Raw genomic sequence first — 21617 nt, forward strand, 5'->3', positions numbered from 1 at the left:
TAAATTTTGAAGCAAGTAAATTCATAAGCAGCTTGCTTAGTTACTCTAAAATATATATATCATGCTTCTCTTTCACCACGTTTGCATCTCCAACATTCCTCTTTTTTGAGTGAAACTCATGTACCCAACAAGAATTCTCCAATGAAAGAATACATCATTGAGAGAAACTTTGGAGCTCCTTAGATATCATTTATTTTCTCCTTAAGAAATTCACAATGGACCAAATTCTTTTGGTTCTCCCTACAACCCCTCCTTTTTTGCAAAGTTTGATATTGGTTATGTTAGAATAATTCATTTCTATGATCAAGAATCCACATACTAGATTATCAATTGTGGAGAAGGTAGAACTATCAAATGGAACATTGTTAGCTAGCCCTTAGCGGACAATAATTCTTCAATGGCCTTAATTAAGCTGGAAACGCATGTAGTTGACTTCAATTATTTGAATTGTAAGGGCTTACTCTTGATCATCAATTAGGTTGCAAACTTAGACTCAAGCTCAATAGAACTTTTCCTCTCTTTCCAACTTGCTCTACCATGGGGACAATTGAGTCCAAAGCAAACAATCCACCCCTTTGGAGCCATTTGAACAAGTTTTCTCTTTATTTTATGCCCAAACAAGAGGCCAAGATTCAATTAAATTGCCCATAGATTTTCGTTTCTTAAGAGTCATCATGGCATGAGATATGACCAAGATTTTTTGGATAGATGTCACATACTATTGTACATGCAAATATTATTTTTCCCTACTTAAATGGACTATTAAGAATGGTAATTACATTTATTACTTGAGAAGATCAATCTAATTATTAAGTCATGGAATCATTATTACCTCCTTCGTCCTTGGAACATTGTAAACTTTTTCCAAGATATGGGGCTAATACCCACCTACAACTTATGTTTTCATGGATAATAAGCCAACAAGCTTTTCAATGATATAAGAGCCACTTACAAAGAGGAAGATATAACCTTATGGTAGGTGAGAATCATACGATCAAGGATTGTGAGCTATACATATAGTATGCTAGGCAAGGAATTCCAATGCCTCATCTACTTTACATTTGAGTTTTGATTAGTTCTATGTGCTTCTAGGAAATCTTATGTGTTGGAAGACCTTGCCTCTACCAATGGTTTTCCAAGTTGGCTACCAAGGAGGACTTGATAGATAGTAAGGCATTCAATTTGTGAAGCCATACACACCATAAACAATTGGACAACTCGTTCAACTTTAAGAATGTTTTCTCTAACAAGCTTTAAAACACATAAATAAATCATTAGCAAACCATAAGCCCATTCATCATTAGCCTATGAGGCACCCTCTAAAGAGCTAGTTCTTTATGAGATACCCTCTAGAGACCCCATTTCAAATAGAGAATGGGGGTATAAGGTGACACCCTTGTCTAAATAGGAAATTGTACGAGAGGAAGATTCATTTTCCATCACTCTCTTCATAAAATTCATTTGCCAAAATCAAAATGACATTTTTATGTGACTTCAACATCACAACTCCCCAATAAGATGACTTGGCCCATTTTGTAACTAGCACAATATTTAGGACATTATAATAATGCATTATCCTTTAGTGACACAATATTAACGACTTTTCAAGTGCCTTTGTAAGATATGATTATTCCTATGTACGATTGCTTTAACCAAAACTTTACGCAAGGAGGAACTCATTAGGAAAATTGGTTGCCAATGACCAACTCTTATGCACGCTACATTCTTAAGAATATGAGTGTTACTATATTTTGATAGTGATATGTGTAAACCCACTTCGGATTGTTAGGGTACTTTTTTCCTTATTTAGGACGTTTTTTTCCCTAGACTTCTATATATGCCTATTCACCTTAGGGCATACATAGTCTTGTGAATCTCCTCCTTAGGTTTACAAGTTAAAAGGCAAACTAGATGGTAATGTTAATCATTGCAAAGTAGACTTGTGGCAAAGGGTTATACTCAATAAAAGGGCATTGATTTTGATGATCCCTTTGCTCCCACTTGCCATATGACAACTATTCGTAGCATTTGTACAGCAGCAGCTCATAATGGTTGGAATGTACATTAGTTGGACATCAATATTGTATTTCTAAATAGTGATTTATATGAGAAATTGTATGTTTTTTAGCATTGTCATTTTGCATAGAAGGGGTAAGAAAACAAGCAGTCTAGATTACAAAAGGCGTTATATGGTCTGAAACAAGCACCTCATGCTTGGTATGAGAAGATACATGTATATGTGACTATACATGGTTTTCAAAATAGTTTGACTAGAGCACCTTGCATGTTAGACATAAGGGTGATGTAGATCTGACGATTGTAGTTTATGTTGATGATATGTTGCTCGTTAGTCCAAATGAGGCACACATTCCTAATTTTAAGGTTGAATTTAGATTTTACGTTAGATTTGGACCTATTACATCATCATTTCTGATTGTAGTTTATGTTGATGATATGTTGATCATTAGTTCAAATGAGACACATATTCCTGATTTTAAGGTTGAATTTAGATTTTGAGATGTTAGATTTGGACTTATTACATCATCATTTGGCCATCCAATTCAAGCAATGCAATGGAGGTATTGCTTTGTGCCACACAAAGCATGTGGAGAGATTATTGCAAATATTTGGTCTTGAGGACTACAAGCCTATTGCTACTCCTATGGAGATAGGTTTGAAGTTGAGCCTTCATGATGTTGGAGATTGCTTTGATATCTTTCTCTACCAACAAACTATTGGATCCTTGATATATGTATGCCTTGTGAGGCATGACATTTAGTTTGCAATATCATAGATGAGTAGGTTTATGCATAGCCAAGGCATAAAGCATTGGCAAGCAATGACGTGGATCTTTTGGTATTTGAGGCACCTTGGGCTATTTTATCCCAAGGGGGAGTCATGACCACCAAATTTACATGCTTTTTTGGATTCTAACAGGGTCAATTGTTATGACACTCATGTATCCACAAGTGGTTTTTGCTTCATGCTTGGCAAGTCGTGCATATTATGGTTGAGTAAGAAGTAGCCCATTATGGCCACTTCTAGTTATGAAGTTGAGTACATGGCAACTTTCATAGCTACAGTTTAAGAGTGTTTGGCTCATATGCTTTGGTTGATTTGGCTGTTGGACAATTATCTACCACTACTATCTTTACTGATAGTAGTTAGAGCACCTTGGCAATTGCACAGAGTCTAGTGTTCCATGCACGTACTAAGCACAGTGAGGTACACTCTCATTATGTCAGAGAGAGACTCTACAAGAGAGATCAGTTTGGCCTATGTGCCAACGCAGGACAAAACTCCCCTTTGTGGATTCATCCAATCCACTGGTCTTGACACTTCCCTATATATAAGTGCTAGCGCTTGTTCACTGCATCACTCTAGGGGTATTTATTACTGTATTTTGGTAGTGATGTGTTTGAACAACTCAAGATTGCCAAGGCACTTTTTTGCCTCTTTCAGAGGTTTTTTCCACCCAGCCTTGTATACATGCCTATTCACCTTAGGGCATACTTAGTCTTGTAAATTTTCTCCTTACACATATCTCAATACACTTGGAGTTGTGCTCTCTCAAGCTTCCTCTTCTCCTAGATGTGTACTTATATCCTTGTAACCCTAAATCTAACATTGAGTCTAACAGGTTGGCATCTCTTTTTTTGTACATGCATTTCAAAATGTAATCATATAGAGTGTTCCAAAACTAAAGCATGAAATTTTTTGTACCCTAGAATCTTATTTCTTCCAAGCTATTTCAATCTAAATAGATTTTATTCTTTATGTTGAGGCGATCAACCACCAAGACCCACGAACTGCTTATTGCTTCAAGCGTTCCAAGCTAAGCACTAATGGCTACCTCTCACACACCCGACACGCTATCCGTCTCTACAAGTGTAGTGAGCTTACCTCCATGCTCAATCGAGTTGCCTCCTCTCCCGAGCACTCTGGTAGCTCCACAATCCAAGTGCAAGCTTCAAGCAAGCTCCATCCTCAAGCTCCAAGCTCCAAGCTCCATTGCCACGAGCAAGTGAAGAGAAGAGAAGAGAAGAGAAGAAGAGAGGAGAAGATGGAGAGTTTCTCCACCACGTGTCCCTCACCCTCACACACTCACTCCCTCACACTCTCACACTCCCTCTCTCAAGCACAAGCTCAAGCAAGCAAGAAGAAGAAGAGGAGGAGGAGGAGAGCTACTTTTGGCCACACACAAGAATGAGATTCTCATTCACTTTTCAACTTTATATACAAAACCCTAAATCCCTTTTGGGCGGTCATCCCCTTATCCCCTTTTTTACATGGTCGAGGTCCTTTTTCCCATTGTCCTCCTATCTTCCTAGCTTGCTTCCTACCGCCCATCTACCTTTACAAATTGCACAGGTGAGAGCCCAATGCTCTTAAATTAAATCATGATGCGCCTTGCGCTCTTTTACAAAAGTATCGACTTGCGCTTTTTCTTGTGCACCTTTTTCCTTGATTTAGGACTTTTCTGCACTTCTTATGTTTCCATATTTTTATTGGCGTGCCTTCGTCTTCTGTTCCACTTTTGCCTTGGCCTTGTTCTCCACTTTAGATTTTCTAGCTTGTTCATTTGAGGGTTAGCACTTTATAAAAGAGCATTGAATGCAATTACCTTCATATCTTTCAACATAATATATATATATTTCTAAAAATATTTATCTTCATTGGAACCTTTGAATCTCAGTGCAATTTAGCATAATGATGCTTACATGCTTTGAAGGTTGCTCAATCTAATTGTCATCATCAAGTTGGGAATGCCACAAATACCAAAGAATCTTTTGAAGATTTCCAATGAAGGGTTCAAAAGAACCTAAGAGATGGGTATTGATAGTGACAATATTCCTTCTATTGATGGTTATTGCAGGTAATTCTACTTTTGAGGGCCTTATAGTTCTCATTTTTGGAGTCTTTAAGGATCTATCAGCGATATCCTTGTCTTGACCTTTTTGAAATATTCTCTTGCCTTGTGAATCATTGCAAAGAGTACATTTTTGTATTATTTTCACAAACATGGCATGTACACTGCAAAATAGAAGATCAAGTAATTCTATCATAGGCTTTTATTCTCCATCTCAATTTAGAACATAATTTATGTCTAGTACTGTCTATTGTTTGCAAAGCATAAGACTAAATAATCCTATCATGGTCTTTGTTTAAGTCAATATTAAATAAGAAAACACAACTCACCATCTTAATCCAGAATATAATTTATGTCTAATATCATGTTCATTGTAGCATTCTATATCATTTTACCATTAAAAAGTCAACATGACCTTTGATTTGCCAAGTGTAGTAACACAAATCATGGTCTTAGCAGTTATTTTGTACAGGTATTTAACATGATAAGTGGCCACTAATGAATAGGTTACTTGTGCTCCAAGTTCTTAAGAATGAGCTTGACAATCCATTCATTGATGCACTATGTCATACATGTTGCATGGACTGCCACCAATCATCCCATGTAGCTATAAGGGACTTTGAGGGAAGAGCATCAACATATGAAGCCTTCTTACACATTTTCCTTTTCATTACATACTCCAATTCTTCCTTGTTAAAGGGTCTACATAGAATAAGAGCAACATCAATAGGTACCTTCTTTGACAAGAACACAATAAGATGTGAACATAGCCATAGTTTCCCTCATCCATCTCCAACAAAAATGCTTGCTATATGATGTTTATATATTGTACAATGCTGTATGTTTATCATCCTTTAGTAGAACAATGGTATCCTTCTTATGTTCAACTCTTACGGACTGAAATAAGTATTTATTTGGAACATCCTTTAAAAATTATCACTTAGATTTTGATTGAACCCTACTAGCTATGACTAAATAGATTTTGTCAATTTTAAGTGTGCAATAGAGTATGGTACAAGTGTCAAGAGAAATAATGAGAGTGATAACCAACATGAACCTCTTTTCATGCTTCATTCATGCATGCTTCTATTGTGTAAGGATAGGTTTCTAGAGCTCAACATCTCGTATTAGTGCGTGGGTGGCTAGAAGTCGAGTTTTCGATAGGCGTTCTATCCATGCCTCCTTTCCATCCTATCTCTCTTGATGAGAGATTCTCAAGCTAGGAATGAAGAACTTTACAAGTAGAATTGCTTCAGTACCGTAGGTTACCCTAAAGGAAGTCTGTCCCATAGCCGTTTTATAAGCTGTGTGGCGGTAGGCCCATAAGGCTGCCATGAGTTTGTTATCCTAGTTGCTATGTGAAGCAAAGACTACCTTGGTCAAGACGTTTACTAGAATTTTATTTGTAGACTCAGCCTGGCCATTAGCTTGAGGAGAGTAAGGTGAGGATTTTTGATGGATAATTAGAAAGGTGGAAAGGAGATGAGTAATCACTTCATTGATGAAGTGTGTGCTTTGGTCGCTAACGAGTTTGATGGGACAACCAAATCTTGAGATTACTTGTTCCCAAAGGAACTTGGCAGTGGTCTTAGCATCATTATTTCTTGTAGCTTGTGCTTCTGTTCACTTCGTGAGATAGCCTATGGTAATAATGATGTATTTCACTTGTGAGTATTGTGCTATGGGATTGATTGGCCCAATGAAGTCGATTCCCCATTTCTCAAATGGTTGCCTTGCAATAATTGGACTCAAATCTATTTTGTCCTTGCAAATGGTACCTTGGTCCTTTGACACTCATCACAGTGCTTTATGAATCATGTTGCATCTCAGAAAAGAGTAGGCCACCATAGCTGAGACTGTAGCACCTTGCAAGCTTTTGTGTCTCTGCTGAAATCCCCTCCTGCTATTCCGTTGTGTGCCTCTGCAAGTGCGTTGTGCATTTCATGCTTGCACATACACCTGCACAACAATCCATCTTGCCCTAGTCGATAGAGTTTGTCTGCTATCAACTGATAAGGTTGGATTTGAGAATGAGTCGCCTAAGTCAGTCTTTTTCTATTGGTCAATCAAGAAGTCCATGCTCAAGCACTTGGACTATGTCATCTACCCAATAAGGCGTCAAATCAGCTCTAAACAAATCTCTTTTGCTGGATAGGCTGAATAAATGGGCGTCAAGTAGTTTGTTTGCAATGCCTTGTCCAACAGCTTCTCCCATGGGGATACGAGACATATGGTCAGCCATATAATGCTACTTTCCTTTACGCACCATAGAGAAGTCGAATTCTAAGAGTAGGAGTTACCATCAAGCTATGCATCCTATAGCACACGGTTTATTAACAAGGTATAGCAAGGCTTGATGGTCAACAAAAAAGCTAAAAGGCATAGCCAAAAGATAATGCCAAAACTTCTTTACAACAAACACCATGGCTAAATCCTCTCTCTCCATTGTTGAATAATTCATTTATGTATATGTGATTTGTTTGCTAGCAAAGCTCATAGGATAGTCTAAGTTGTGTTTACCAGGTTGGCAAAACACGCTCCTACAATGAACTTAGAAGTGTATGAAAAGTGATTGTCCAGTCTGGGGCTCATAGAATTGGTGCAATGGTTAGAGCCTTTTTCAACTCCTCATATGCGCATTGGCATTCCTTGGTCCATTCGAATATAATCAACAACTTGTATAGATGTCTAGCAATCAATGCACAGTTCAACACAAACTGCCGATAATACCCTGTATGGCCTAGGAAGCACTGAACTCCCTTGTAATCAGTTGGTGGTGGAAGATTAAAAATAGTCCTAACTTTCAAGAAGTTAGTGGCAATGTTGTTCTTTGACACCACGTGCCCTAGGATGCATCCGTGATTCACCTAGAACTGGCACTTTAAGGGGTTCAACGAGAGACGATATAATCGATATCGTTTAAAGACAGCTCAGAGTTTGTCTACATGCTCCTTCCAAGTGGAGTGAACACACAGATCGTCGATGAAAACCTCTAACTCCTTCTTAAGCATATCCTTGAATATAGCACACATGAGCCTCTAGAAGGTAGCTATGGTGTGTTAGTCAACCCGAAGGGCATGACTATGTAGGCAAAGACTCCCCACTCAGTGGCAAAGGCGGTCTTGTGCCTATCGTCAGTGTGCACTTGCACCTGATTTTACCCCAAGAAGTCGTCCAATAAATTATAGGTCTCTTTACCAACCACTGTGCTCGGTGTACGACAATGGATAATTCTCTTTCTTCATAGTAGTTTACCTTTTTGTAGTTGATGCACACTCTGATCTTCCCATTCTTCTTTAGTACAATGACTATGTTTGTATGCTCAATCTCATAGATGAATCCAAATCATGCTCACACTATCAATTTCTTTCTTGATAGTGTGAGCATGATTTGGATTCATGGGATGCAATCACTACTTGACCGGGTGTTGCATCGAGTGTCATGGGTATATTGTGGGTCACGGCACTCGAATCTACCCCTTTGAGTTCCTCCAGGGACCAGATGTCTATATGTTCTTGCAAAAGAGCAATGAGACTTACTTCCTCTTCATCGATCAAGTCATCGGCGGCTATAAGGATATGTCAAGGTGTCTCCCCCTCATTGGCTAAATTGACCTCCTTGACCTTGGTGGGTTCCTCTATTGGTTCACTTGCTTGCCTTTGGCGTTTGGCGCCAAGCAAGATCACTACCCCTATCAACTTTTTTGAGCTTAGTGAATCTCTTTGGTAGGCATTGTGGTTTTCTATGCTCCTTTACCTATGTGTCCTTAGGCTATTTCCTTCTTTCCTCCTTTAACCTTCGATGCCTAAGGTGGACAGGTAAGTCCCCTTTGGTGCGCCTAGTCTTAGAAGGTCAAGGTATTTCGGGATCACTATCTGAGCTTACTTCCGATTCGGAATCCAACTCTCTATCTTTGCTAGAGGAGGGAGTCGATCCCAGTGGTTGTAGCTCATGTATCCATCCTAAGCAATGGTGTGGCACTTGGTTGGGCTAGGCCTACTTGCTCAAAGTCTATTGCACCTACGTGCACCAACTATGTGTGATCGCAATCCATGCACATGACTCCTCTTTTGATTCTAAAGGCATTTCCCTTGCGTGGTTTGGAGTATGTTCGTATTTGCACTATCAACCGTCCCTCAGTGTCGTATCCTATCGTGTTAATTTTCCCTTCACTATCGTCAACTAAAGGAACATCAATCCTCATATTCGTTGTTCGTCCGACTACTCATCATCTCCTAAGTCTTGATATGTCTCGTCCTTCTTGTCTCAGTGACTAAGGTCCCATTGTACATCAAAATTTTAAGTTGTGCACTTTGGTCCATCACCACTTAGGTTCATTCAAGATATCTTCAAGTGGTTTAATTTTTGTTGATGGGCTACCAGCTAACTTGTCGATTAGGTGCTTTAAGATCTCATGGAGCCCTCACTTGTTGTTTGGTACTTGGAGTATGACAAGATTGGGTCTTCTCTGCGCATTCCTAGCCAACGTGTAGATTGGCATTGAGGGCTCTCCTTGAGTCTGCAAAAGATGCAAGGTCTAGAGCATGATAGATGCTATGGTGGATGAAAGATGAATATTACGATCATGATGACATGGACAAAGACAAGGACTTGACCTGTTACACAAGTGAATTAGGTTCCAAGATTGAGACTTGGACTCATAAACTCATTCTTGTGTATAAGACTGACAATGACATTGTATTCATCTCATATGAAAATGACAAGCAAGTACAATGCTTTATAGGAAAGTCTAGGTAGCACATCCTCCTTCTGTGCTTATGGGATTCTTGTCTTGAGCCCTCACTACTCCTTCCAAAGATATTGAAGTAGGTGTGATTGCAAACATATCAACACCCCTTCTCAATCACAACCAGAAGTACAAAGCATATATAGGCTTTAGTGAAAGCAACACCTGCAAAGTGTGGGCACACCATAGACATGGCAAAACACCAGAGGCTATCACAAAAAAGGATAAGTGTGGGTACCACAAACATGGTGGACATCCAGAGGCTGTAATAGGGGCCTCACAAAGTATACAAAGGCTATAGTACAAGGTTACATGAGGAGTTTACAAGTTTATGTCCGAAGCATTAGGGCTAGGCAATACAAGGCTAAAAAAGTCTATCCCAATAGAAGGACTAATGAGGTTTTTCCTTCTCCTTGTCGTGTTCTTCTTCTTCTTCTTCCTTTGCTCCATGGTCTTCTCCTTCTTTAACTGCAGGAAGATAGGCCTTCCGGGACCTTTTTTTGGCATGGCAGAACTTCTCAGTGTGTCCGGTCCTTTTGCAAAAGTCGTAGAAAAGCTGGTTCTTCTTGCCTTTGTACCTATTGCTAACATATAATGCTTGTTCGTCTCTAGAGATGCTTGGTTCTTTCTTAGTTTTTAGCTTATTTTCCTCCTCTAATAGTGATGTTTGGATATCAACAAGCTTAGGGTTTGGCATATTGATTAAGGTTATTGATACATTATTATATTCAGGAGGTAAGCTTTTAAGTAGAACACCAATGCAAACATCTTCTTCCAATTTAATGTTGATTCTTATAAGCTGGGTTAGAAGTCCTTCCGTGTAATTTAGATGTGTGGCAAGTGATGTGTTGGACTTCATGTCAAGCCTGAAAATTTCAATCAAGAGACCATACTTTGATGACATAGACTGTGTACCAAACAAGGTGTCAAGTCTCTTTCATGTAACATGTGAAGTATCATAGTTATCCACACATGGTGGGTGTAGCTATCATCTATCTTCAGTTTGATAATGGCCTGAGCCTTATCATAATTCTTTTGCCAAGTGACTACCAGGTCCACATCACGAGGCTTCTTTTCTTTTCCAGTGGTAATGGCCCATAGGCCCTTCTTCATCAGGATGATTTTGATGCGGGTTTGCCAAGTGTGAAACCTGACTCCTTTGAAACGAGTTGTTGGAGAGTCTTTTCCCATGTTGGATTTGCAGGAACAACAGCAAATCAGCTCCAAAATTCTCAGTAGAAGAAATGATCTTAAATGTGATAACAAGCACGTGTTAAGAGACACTAGATGAGTAGTATCAAGAGATACTAGTTATGACAAACTAAGTGTTTCTTGCCTTGTTGGACTTGAGGTTTTTAAGAACTTTCAAATATCTACTCCAATTTTCTCCAAATCTTCCAAACTCCCCTCCTTGAGGCTTGAGTGTTACAGCAGATCTTTGAGTGGCAAAGATTGAGCTAAGAGAATGTAGTGGAAAATGAGCTTAATATTGTAGCAATGAAGAACTTGGTGTTGATTTCATCTCCAAATCTTCCAAGTTCTTCACAAATTTCCCTCCTTGTTGGAATCTTCAAATCAAAGTGGCAGTAACTTCAGTGTACCGAGAGGAGTGAGAAAATGAAGAAAATTGAAGCTTTTTGAGAAGTTGGCTATGGAGTTTGCATTAGGGTTTCTAGACATCCCTGGCTTTTTGTTCTCTATGAGTTGGATACTTGATCATTTTTTTAAAAAATTATATGGAAATGAAGCTTGTCTCATGGGCTTCCAAAGCCCTATAGTGGCACGATGAATCGTGGCCTACACGCAGTGTGCCATCAGTATGATAGCACTGGGCACAATTCTGAACATCGACATGTTGCAGGCGGAATGTTGAATCAATGGAGGCTTAACATCAAGGTGTCATATGATAGGAAGCTTTGTCTTGAGCAAAGGCACAACTCTTTAGAAGGAAGCTTCCAACGATATGACCTCTATGATGAGATATGAAAGCTCCAAGTATAGCATGTCCTGTCTGGCTATGGCAGTCACAAACTTGACTGAAGATGAAGTTGAAAATATGAAGCCCTGAGCTAGCCATAGATGATCAGAGGTGAGAAGAGAGTGGAGAGGTAGTGGCATGCCCAACTGGGCTCCGATAACCTGAGAGCCCCATCGATAGGACCCTAAGAGTACACGAAGATCCAGAACATAGATTATCGGATGATGCCGGAGCTACTCAAATTGATCGACGACCTTGTGGAGCTAGAAGTGGGAGCAATCTCAGCATCACAAGGCGGACCAAGGAGAGGACCGACTAGACTTGGGGGAATTCCGAGTCCTAGTGCAGGAGTTAGTCAATGAGTACGACTTGTTGACTAGGATGGTAGTTCAGGGCAGGCTAGTAGAGGATGTGGTAGCAAACCTAGAAGAGGAAAGAAAGGCGATTAGAAAGGCGCTAGAGAGCATAATTGCCTATAACCACGAGCAAAAAGCAAGGAAACTCCAACAAAATGTAGATATGTACGAGGCCCAGCATGTGCTAGCCGTGGCTGGTGCAGCCAAAGCAAGACCAAATGCAGAGAGAGAGCGAGCAGCAGAGGGTGACTTATCATTGAGTGAACTTGTAGCCACGCGGCTCATGGACAATACGTCCGTTGAGCAGAGCGCAATAGCCTTAGCCGCAACATTACTCTCAAGATTAGGGGTCACGCAAGGGGCAAACTAGGATCCCTATTGTAGCAAAGCAGTTGGACAAGTATGAACCTAGCAATGACCCATATAGCTTTGTGGAGCAATTTGAACAAGTTTGCGAAGCAAACGGTCTCACGGACCTTGCACAACGCTCTCAAGCTCTTGGGCTATGTTTAGGTGATAAGGGGAGAATTTGGTACACTAGTCTAGATGCAGCTGAGCGCACAAACTTTGCCCGTCTTAAAGACCTTTTTATCAAGGGATTCTCTGAGGCAGGGTACTTTGACAATCTCATCGTCCGGTTGATGAATGTTAGTCAGAGGGAAAAGGAAGACATAAGAGACTATGTCACTCATGTGCGTAGCCTCTTCAAGAGGATCCCTGCCAATGAGCGACCTGACGAGAAGGATGTTTCTACCATGTTTATAAATAGAATTTGAAGTAAGGAGCTCTACAAGGCTTTGGCTAGTAACTCCACTCTACACCAAGACGTGTTAGCTAGAGTCTTTGAAGAGGCAATAAGGGTGGACGATCAGCTTGGGAGTGAAGCATGAGGAACACCAGTCGGGAAGCACAAGTCAGAGAGCTCCAGAGCGGATAACAGCTTTAGGAGAGAGAGAGAACTCTAGCATACGGAATAAGGGAAAGGGTGTTGACCAAGGCCAGGAGCTGGCTGGGGTAAGGATGGAGCTTGCACGATTGCAAGAACAGATGAGGAAGCATGTGCGGTCGCATGTGCAGTGTATACACTGTAGTGGAAACCACCTCCCAGCCGAGTGCCAAGATCCTAGATCTAGGCCGTGCTCGAACTGTGCTAGGTTCGATCATGACGCATTACATTGCAAATTGCCAAGGATATTCCCATATGTGCAGCAATACAACCCTCCATACTTAGGCAATAGGCCACCTAACCTCTTTGGCAAGGGAGCGCAATTGACACTTCTAGCACCAAATGATGCAAGACCGGCCATTCCTAGGCTAGAGATGAACCCAATAGGCATACCCAGACCACTAGGGCCCTATGTAACCCAACCACTGAGTGACACTCCTGTTCACTATATGGAAGAACATAGTGAAGAGTAAACCTATGTGAACCCATACATCTCCTATGATGAGGAAGGCAACCCAATCCTGATGGACTATCGACCAGTACCGATAATGGCGCTAGGTACAGAAAGAGGCAGAGGCTTTGGAGGACCAAGTCAAGATCTAATCTCATGTTGGACTTGCGATCATCTAGGCCATATTTCATCAGGCTGCCCGGAAAGGGAATAGGGAAACAAGGACAAAGCTAACCTTCGATGCACTGAGTGTGGAATCACACACCTATTTCCTAATTCTCCTAGACAAAAACCATCAACTAGTTTGACCAACGTGCCCTCCATACCCTTGGGGCTGTTTGGTGTGGAGACCTTTGGCAGTGAGGATACGCCCATCCCACTGCATGTCATGACACGAGCACATACAAAACAAACAGGCATCTCATTGCCTGGGCCAAGTAACCTGGATGCAGCCTCGTTGGGAAAGAAAAGCCAGAGGAGAAGGAGAAAGAGAAGAGATGCAAGGATTACCCTTAAGACTGAGGAAGCTACAACTCTAGTGACAGGAAAGAGGGTCACTAATGGAGAGCCAGAGACCTTAGCTCCTAGGTCAGTAAAACTAGGGAGTGCCAAGGTAGGGGAATACCCCCACCCCAGACGGCAACTCGAGGCTATAGCCAAAGTCAAGGAGTGGGTCAAGGATGCCCAGGAACACCTTAAAGATGTAGAGCCCATATTGGAAGACCGAGTGGAAGACCTCTCTAGTGTGAGTACACCCGTTTCACCATTGCGACCTCAATCGGGGAACGCACCCACACCACGTTGTTACGCGACCGGTGATTGAGAACTAGCCTCACTCACAACCCGATAACGAGATGTAAAGGAGTGTCGGTTAGGGTATTTGACTTTGTCAAATACACAACTTCAACTTGGAAAATGTAAATATTCGACGAAACTCACAACCACACAAGACAATTCACAAAGAAAGTATCCAAAATTTTGACAACAACCAAATAAATTATATTCTCATACCTTAATAGCCTTGATCTGAAGCTTGGCACCACAAAGTCTAACTTCTTCCTTTTCCACAATAGCATGTCCAAAAATCTCTCGCATGCGACCCTCCTCTCACATCTCTCACAAGATGACAAGAAGATACAAGGGAAGGGGGGGCCTTAACTCTCCACTCTCCTCTCCTTTTATAGTTTTTACATCCACCCTTACGTTGAACAAACTTTTGCTTTTCCAAAAAGCCTTAAGCTTTTTTACAAGGTGAAACGTCTACACGCTAAGGCACACTTTTTTAAGCTTCAAAAGCTTAAGAATTATAAAATAGCCTTTAAAGCTATTAAAAACTCCATGCTTTTCTTGACACGTTTTTTTGGCTCGTGAGATGGTTCATGTCTTTGGAAACTAAAACTCTGACTCACACACGTGCAACATCAACACAGACAAGGCGTCCTCCATTACGGCTTCTGTCAAAACGACTTTGCTACCTTTTAACCCTTTCTTATTCCATTTCACCTTGGGAAGCCCTGCAGAATCGGAACACCATCATGAATCGAGCAACTACTGCCACCTTCCTCTACTCTCTCTCTTTGCTCTCTGTGTGTCAATAATCCGTCTCGAACTCGTCATCTGAGTCTGATCCCAGTTCTTCCTCTCGCATTTGATCCGGGAAAGCATTGACGTCGTCATCAAAGTCCATGAATTCGAAGTCGTCTGCCATCATATGGTCGTAAGGGGCTCTTTGAAGGTGTGCCATGGATGAGCAAGCCCCATAGTCGAACTATATGGTCTAATGAGCCCGACATGAAGCAATCATTTTTAGGAGACATGCACAGTGACACAACTCGGTCATGATGGCCCTTAAAATACCGAAGAAAGCGATTGTCATACAGTGAAAGATACCGTAGAGAATCATCCTAGTCATTCTTAGATGCATAGAGAACCGCACTGGTGTGATGTGTGAAGCAAATTTGTCTAACACCATACTTTTTATTGTGAACCATTTTTACAAGCGTTGCATTTGTTGTATCATATAAACGGATGGATTCATCATCGCTAGCCGTCACTAACAAATCCTCTGTGTAGTGGAAATCCATTGAATTGATCCTGCCCATCTTTTTGCCATTGTAGGCATCCAACACATAAACATGGCTACTTGTAGTCGATAAGGGCATCATTTTTCCATCATTACTAAACTTCATTCCTGACACTTCTGCAGTGTCACCACCAACGAGGAACGTGTCAAATGGTCCCTTGTCATATGACCTAGCATAAAAAAGCTTAATGGATCCTCCCTCCATAGCTACAGCAAATACAAGACCCTGCTGATCATAGGCTACAGCTGGTCTTCCATGAACTCGAAGCAGACCCTGGCATGCATTGTCGCGCAGAACAATCCTTGTACAGCTCGCACGAGGATCACAAAACATGATCTTAAACCTTTGCACAGTCTTCAATGATCTGAAGTCCAGATATGAGCCCACTAAATCACCCTTGGTATTCTTGTTTGTCTTGCCTCTCTTCTTGCTATGCATAATTTAGATCATCATCCTTTTCATCAAAGACAACACTACTAGGAATAACTCCATCCAGCAAAAAAGAACATAGAATTGTGATAGCTTTTGCACGGATCTCCATCCAAACTTCCTCACAAATGTAGATAGTTTCTCTTGTTCTGTAAGTCTTATCAACGAGAGATTGATTGAGCTTAGGCTTTGAGTTGCCCTTCAAAGTGACAGACCAATTCTCTAGAGTAATCCTAGTGAACCGGTCCCTCTAAATCTCTGTGAGGTAATGGTTTTTCCTGTGCCCAAAATTCATGTTTCAACCTGAGCAACTGCATCCTTCTAAATGCTAGGAGCGAAACCATTCTTGGAATTTTATTTTCATGCAATGTGGCCTAGTAGAAATATGATTTGGAAGGAACTTCGTGCACAACCATACATGCAATTGATCTATGATATGCAATTAATCAATCCATGCTACACACAAAATAATGTATGCATTGAAGAATCGTGCCTAGCCTATCTAGATGTGATCATGCGTCATGCAAAATGCAAACAAAATTTCTTATTAATTTATAATTCATTATCCTCACCTCTCAACTCTCATAAGAAGATATGACATACTCCGCTCCACCCACCCATAATCTCTCCAACACTCTAGAAAATAATGGTCCTCAAGATGTTGACCAAATATGAACAACCCGTCTCACAATTGATGGCGTCCTTCACGACCCTCGAACTCTCCCAACCACCTTATACTCTCAACCAGAGGTTCCTAACTTTGTGATGAACATCCCAAATGGTGTGTGCGAGAAACGTGCGTGCTCAATGACAGGTGCTCTCTCATGTGCGCGTGCATCTAAGATTTACTGCATATAGTTGCAACAGACCTCATGCCGTGCTAGTGTTCAATGGTGGTGCAAGAGTGCATAATCCCCAACCCATGGCATGGAAGTATTTGATAAGGACAGGAGACGACCCCTGAGTGCAGTGCATCAATAAGTGCAACGTGAAGTGCTCGTGAACCCATAATCCCTGTGATGTGCAAAAGTCTCGACAAGAATACATACCTAGTTCCTCAATGTTCGGTATCTAATAGCAAACTCCAACTTTATCCTGTTCAAAAAAATACCAAGCTCGACCAAGGCTATCAAGTTTCACACTCAACAAATCAAACAAAATGACAGAAACAAAACCTAGGTTAAACAAACACAAGAAATCCAACTACGAAAGAATAAAACAAAGTGTCACACAAACAACTAAGCTAGCAAAAATCAAACCTAACTACAATTTGACTAGGGGATTTCAGTTTTCAGAAAAACGCTTGACAACGTGAGATGCCACAAAGGCAAGACCAAGAAGAAGCATGTTAGCAAGCTAACCAAGACATATGGCCAAAGAATGCTAACCAAGGAGGAAGGAAACCACCCAGCAACCTCCTCAACACTTTAGTAACCACCCTAGTAAAACCATGAGCCTAGGAGATCTGCTTTGGTAACACCCTCCCTTATGGCAAGAATTAAAGCATTGGGTGGAGGGAAGAGGGGAGCATACTGCCACTGACTTGCAAGATCAGGACATAGTCACACAAATTCCAAGCCTAACGCTACATTCAGTTCCAAGGTCACTCCACATCAATGCTTTCTGCGAAGGCACGGAGATGCATGTAGTCTTACCTATCTTAGCCTTGGGAGATGCAACACGAAAAGGAATTGTAGACATAGGCGCCGATGTCAGTGTCTTGAGTCACGCAGTTATACAAGCCTGGGGAAATCCACCTGTGGAAACGGCTAGGTTCAATGTCACATTGGCCAACGGAATGAAGGTCGGACTATTTGAGGTCCTAAAGAACTGGCCATGAAGGTCGCAGGGGTGCAGTTTTCCGTGAACTTCATTGTCATGAAGGGAGTGGACTACGACATACTGCTAGGCCGACCTTGGATGAGGAACGCGCGAGTGAACTTCATTGTCATGAAGGGAGTGGACTATGACATACTGCTAGGCTGTCCCTGGATGAGGAACGACGAGTTATTGAAGATTGGGGGAACAATCTCATCTTCTTGGGGAATAGAATAGAAGCGGTGAGGGTTGAGATGGATACCTAGAAGACTACCCTAGCCGACCTAGATGCTATCTCATGGTAAAAGGTGATGCACAGGAAAGCAAACCCTATGGGTCATTGACCAAGTACATCCCTTGCCCTGAGGACGAGCGGGATTGGATGCATGTCTTGGCAATGGTTGACCTACCGTTCTCAGATGAGGAAGAGCTATATAGGCAAGCTGCTAAATCACCAAGCAAGCCAGCAAGGGAGACCATCGTGTCACTCTGCATGATGGCAAGAAGCACACGTAACCTAAGGAAAACGGTCTCGTTCCATGTCCCCACCAACAAGCTCGAGCTTCAGGAAATCATAGAGTGCCTGACCGATAAACTGAAGGGCAACATGGCTGCTAATCTAAAACCCCTAAGTGATCTCTTGGCTAGGCCTGAGTGGAAATGGACCAAAATTCATGATCTTAACTTATTATACAATTGGGCTTCAGTCACTGACAAAGAGGCGATTGGAGAGGAAAACCTGGGGGATGACGAGCAGTCAGAGGGGCAAGATTCTGATGATGAGGAATATGAGGACTGCCGCTCTATTGGAGACGAGAATGAAGAAGAGTTAGACATGATAGAATATGACACTGAAGGAAGAGCGATCGAACAGATCAAGGCAGACTCTAGGCCTAGAAGGGAAAGGGCAGGCTGGAATGAAAGAGGAGTCATGTAGATGGAGTGCGATAGATCCTGGTTGGAGCACATAGGAGCCATGGATTACGAGTAGGTAGGGGTGGTGCAACCATTGGTAGTTCCAGTGCTTAAGACGGACACACCTACTGAATTACAACCCCCTGGCAAAACTCCTTCCTCAAGCAAGGGATGTGAGTTTAACTCAGAGTCTGAAGTCAGTACGGAGAGTGATCCCGAAATACCCCAACCCTCTAAGGTCAGATGCACCAAGGGGGACTTACCAGTCCACCTAAGGCGCAGACGGCTAAGGGAGAAAGCTAGGAAGTGAACTAAGGACTCAGAAGCAGAGAGGCAAAAGAAGCCGCAAGATCTCCCCAAGCGCTTCACAAGGTTTAAGAAGGGTGATAGAGTGGTGATTCTGCTGGGAGCAAAGAGGCAAGGGCAAACTAGTGAGCCAATTGAGGGACCCTCCAAGGTCAAGGAAGTCAACTTGGCAAGGGAAGGCGAGAAGCCTCGACCTGTGTTTATTGCTGATGACTTGACCAACGATGAGGAGGCTAAACACATTGCTCTCCTACGAGAGTATGTCGATGTGTTTGCCTGGTCCTTGGAGGAACTTAAAGGATTCGATCCAGGGTTGTGACCCATAATATCCCAATGGTTCCAGATGTGGTGCCAACAAAGCATCGACCTTACCCTATGAATCCCAAACACTCCCATGCAATGAAGGAAGAAATCGATAAGCTCATGGAGGCTGGATTTATATATGATATTGAGCACACGGATTCGGTATCGCTCATAGTGATCATCATGAAAAAGAATGGTAAAATTCGAGTGTGCGTGAATTACAAGAAAGTTAATGCCGCTACGAAGAGGGACACTACCCCTTACCGTATACCGAGCACATGCTGGAGAGGGTGGCAAGCAAAGAAGCCTACAGCTTCTTGGATGACTTCTCTGGCTATAATCAAGTGCAAGTGCACCCTGACGACAAGGACAAGACTGCCTTCACCACGGAGTGGGGTGTATTCGCCTACATCGTTATGCCCTTTGGGGTAATGAATGCACCTACAACCTTCCAACAATTAATGTGCACCATCTTCAAAGATATGCTTAGGCACGAGTTAGAGGTGTTCGTGGACGACTTATGCATACACTCTAGTTGGGCCAAACACTTAGAAAAGTTGAGAGCTGTCTTTGAAAGGTGTCGGTTATACAACCTCTTGTTGAACCCCTTAAAGTGCCAGTTCTGGGTGAAGCACAGATGTATCCTAGGGCACATAGTGTCAAGGAATGGCATTGCCACCGACTTCTCAAAAGTCAAGGTCATTGTCGACCTACCACCACCCATTAACTACAAGGGCATTCAATGTTTCTTAGGCCATATGGGATACTACCGGCGCTTTGTACTGAATTACGAGCTGATTGCTAGACCATTGTATAAGCTACTGATCATATTCGAGTGGACTGAGGAATGCCAGCATGCATATGAACAGTTGAAGAAGACTTTCACCACTGCACCAATCTTACGAGCCTTAGACTGGAGCATAACATTAAATGTACACATAGATGCCTCTAAGTTTGCTATTGGAGTTGTTCTATACCAGCCTGGTGAACATAATCTAGATTACCCTATGAGTTTTGCTAGCATGTAGCTCACCGAAACGGAGATGAACTATTCCACTACAGAAAGGGAAGGGTTAGCCATGGTGTTTTCTGTAAAGAAATTTAGGCATTATCTGTTGACCACACCCTTCGTCTTTTTCGTTGACCATCAAGCCTTGCTTTATCTTGTGAACAAGCCATGCGCTACAGGTCACATAGTGAGATGGTTACTTCTCTTGTTGGAATTTGATTTTACTGTGGTTGTACACAAGGGAAAATAGCACTACATGGCTGATCACATGTCCCGCATACCCATAGGAGAGGCTGTAGGACAAGGCATACCTGACGACCTATCGAATGCTCATCTCTTTGGCCTGTCTAGCAAAGGAGACTTGTTTAGGGTTGATTTGACACCATATTGGGCCGATAATGTAGTTCAAGTGCTAGAGAACGGTCTGCCTGAGAGACCTATTGAGAAAGCCAGGCTAAGGAGACTTATCTTAAAAATCCAGCCATACCAACTGATTGTCGGCCAACTTTATAGGTTAGAAAAAGATAGTTTGTTGCGTAGATGTGTGTGTGAGTGCGAGATGCACGATGTATTGAGAGAAGTGCATGGCGGGATAGTCGGAGGACACTTTAGTGGGGACATGACCACCCGTAAGGTGCTACAATCCCAACTATGGTGGCCCACCGTATTCCATGATGCTGCTAAGTTTGTCAAACACTGCGATGAGTGCGAGAGGACTAAGGTGCCCATGCACAAGGATAAGATGGAGTTGACCCCCGTAATAGCTCGACAACCCTTCGAAAAATGGGGCATTGACTTCATTGGACCTATCAGTCCTGCGGCACAGTACTCCTAGGCATGCTACATCATTATAGCAACTGATTACCTTACGAAGTGGGCAGAGGCAAGAGACACTAGAAAGAACGATGCTAGAACCACTATGAAGTTCCTGTGGGAGCAGGTCTTTTCACGGTTTGGTTGTCCAATCGAATTAGTGAGTGATCAGGGCATGCACTTCATTAATGAAGCGATATCCCACCTGATCTCAACCTTCCTAATCATTCATAGAAGGTCCTCGCCCTACTACCCTCAAGCAAATGGCCAAGCAGAGTCCACAAATAAAATCCTAATCAACGTGCTTACTAAAATAGTATCCACATCACGAAGAGACTGGGATAATAAATTGATGGCGGCCTTGTGGGCCTATCATACAGCTTATAAGATGGCTGTAGGACAGACGCCCTTTAGGCTAACTTATGGAATGGAGACCATTCTACCCTTATATTTCTTTGTCCCTAGCTTAAGGATAGCAGCTCAGGAGAGTTGGGAGGGAAGAGAAGCTTGGACCAACTGCTTAGTGGAGTTGGAGCATCTCACGGAGACTCGACTCTTAGCCACCCATGCTCTGATTTGTGAGAAGGCACGA

At 42.1% G+C, this 21617-nt stretch overlaps 1 pseudogene; it reads right to left on the reverse strand.

The window, feature by feature from the left end:
- Nucleotides 1-15252: 15252 nt before the first annotated feature.
- On the reverse strand, nt 15253-15870 carry LOC148036101 (protein ANTHESIS PROMOTING FACTOR 1 pseudogene; annotated as a pseudogene).
- Between the last annotated feature and the right edge of the window lie 5747 nt (nt 15871-21617).

Source organism: Lygodium microphyllum, chromosome 5 (genome assembly GCF_053477565.2).
Source record: "Lygodium microphyllum isolate KBCC chromosome 5, Lygodium_microphyllum_v1.1.10, whole genome shotgun sequence".
NCBI classification, from domain to species: domain Eukaryota; kingdom Viridiplantae; phylum Streptophyta; class Polypodiopsida; order Schizaeales; family Lygodiaceae; genus Lygodium; species Lygodium microphyllum.